We start from the raw sequence: 2,328 nt of genomic DNA, 5'->3' as shown, positions 1-2,328 counted from the left end.
TACGCCATCTTCCTTTCAGTCTTCATCCCACTTCCAACCTTTTGACTTTGTTCTTTCCCATAACACACCCACTGCTTTTTAAAATCTAGCTACACTACAGTGACATTTTTCATGCAAAGCCAGGCTTGTGTACAGAGTGGTTACACTCTGCAGCTACAGAAAAGAGTGATCACAGCACATGCACTTATCTCTGTAAGCAGATATGAGCAGAATGTCAATGGATTTGTTGGAGGCATGGTTGGTTCCCTAATTTTTGAATACAAAGGAAACTTTCTCTAGGATGAAATCCCAAATGGACACATATCACCCAATTTTTTATATGGCACGGTAACGGATGGAAAGCAAATCCTAAAGCTAATGTACATTGATTAGGAAAATAGAAATTACTAGTGTCGATCGAACACCAAAGTGCTCTACCACAATGGAAGACAATGGGAGAACCCGAGCATTAAACCAAGCACCACCTGCTCTGAAGAGTGGAGGGTGTCTGGTTCACATGAAAAGGTCAGAAATTGATGGAAACACCACTGAAATGGTTCGGGAACAGCATGGGAAGGATGTCTGGATGCATCTTGGACTCCTAGGCTGCTGCTGGGAACGATGTTGTCTTTGTAGTATGCCACTTTTACAGACTTCCAATAATACACACAAAACCAAACATAAAATCGATTTTAGAGAAAAAAAATTAAGAAACATTCGTTCCTGTATATTTACTTGTATATAAAATGCAAGTGCTGCCAAAAATTACAAGGAAGAGGCACTTCGATACAACCTGTATATCACATAAAGGAGGGCCTCATTCACATTGTGGTACAATTGTTCAGGTAGTGGGACTCCTACACTCATAAAGCCTATGCACTAAGTGAACGGGCTGCCAAAAATTACAATACACCCTTTATTACACATAAAGGAGGGCATCATACACACTCTGGAACAATTATGATTGATGGTCTGCTGGTGACCCTCTTAACCACCTCCGGACCGCCTAACGCAGGATCGCGTTCCGGAGGTGGCAGCCCTGCGCAGAGTCACGCATATATGCGTCATCTCGCGATGGCCGAGATTTCCTGTGAACGCGCGCACACAGGCGCGCGCGCTCACAGGAACGGAAGGTAAGAGAGTTGATCTCCAGCCTGCCAGCGGCGATCGTTCGCTGGCAGGCTGGAGATGTGTTTTTTTTAACCCCTAACAGGTATATTAGACGCTGTTTTGATAACAGCGTCTAATATACCTGCTACCTGCTCCTCTGGTGGTCCCCTTTGTTTGGATCGACCACCAGAGGACACAGGTAGCTCAGTAAAGTACCACCAAGCACCACTACACTACACTACACCCCCCCCCCGTCACTTATTAACCCCTTATTAGCCCCTGATCACCCCATATAGACTCCCTGATCACCCCCCTGTCATTGATTACCCCCCTGTCATTGATCACCCCCCTGTAAAGCTCCATTCAGATGTCCGCATGATTTTTACGGATCCACTGATAGATGGATCGGATCCGCAAAACGCATACGGACGTCTGAATGAAGCCTTACAGGGGCATGATCAATGACTGTGGTTATCACCCCATATAGACTCCCTGATCACCCCCCTGTCATTGATTACCCCCCTGTCATTGATTACCCCCCTGTAAAGCTCCATTCAGACGTCCGCATGATTTTTACGGATCCACTGATAGATGGATCGGATCCGCAAAACGCATCCGGACGTCTGAATGAAGCCTTACAGGGGCATGATCAATGACTGTGGTGATCACCCCATATAGACTCCCTGATCACCCCCCTGTAAAGCTCCATTCAGATGTCCGCATGATTTTTACGGATGCACTGATAGATGGATCCGATCCGCAAAACGCATCCGGGACGTCTGAATGAAGCCTTACAGGGGCATGATCAATGACTGTGGTGATCACCCCATATAGACTCCCTGATCACCCCCCTGTAAAGCTCCATTCAGATGTCCGCATGATTTGTACGGATGCACTGATAGATGGATCCGATCCGCAAAACGCATCCGGACGTCTGAATGAAGCCTTACAGGGGCATGATCAATGACTGTGGTGATCACCCCATATAGACTCCCTGATCACCCCCCTGTAAAGCTCCATTCAGATGTCCGCATGATTTTTACAGATGCACTGATAGATGGATCGGATCCGCAAAACGCATCCGGACGTCTGAATGAAGCCTTACAGGGGCGTGATCAATGACTGTGGTGATCAACCCATATAGACTCCCTGATCACCCCCCTGTCATTGATTACCCCCCTGTCATTGATTACCCCCCTGTAAAGCTCCATTCAGATGTCCGCATGATTTGTACGGATG

This window comes from Bufo bufo, chromosome 3, assembly GCF_905171765.1.
Source record: "Bufo bufo chromosome 3, aBufBuf1.1, whole genome shotgun sequence".
In the NCBI taxonomy this organism is placed as follows: domain Eukaryota; kingdom Metazoa; phylum Chordata; class Amphibia; order Anura; family Bufonidae; genus Bufo; species Bufo bufo.
Note: the sequence above shows the minus strand (reverse complement) of the source record.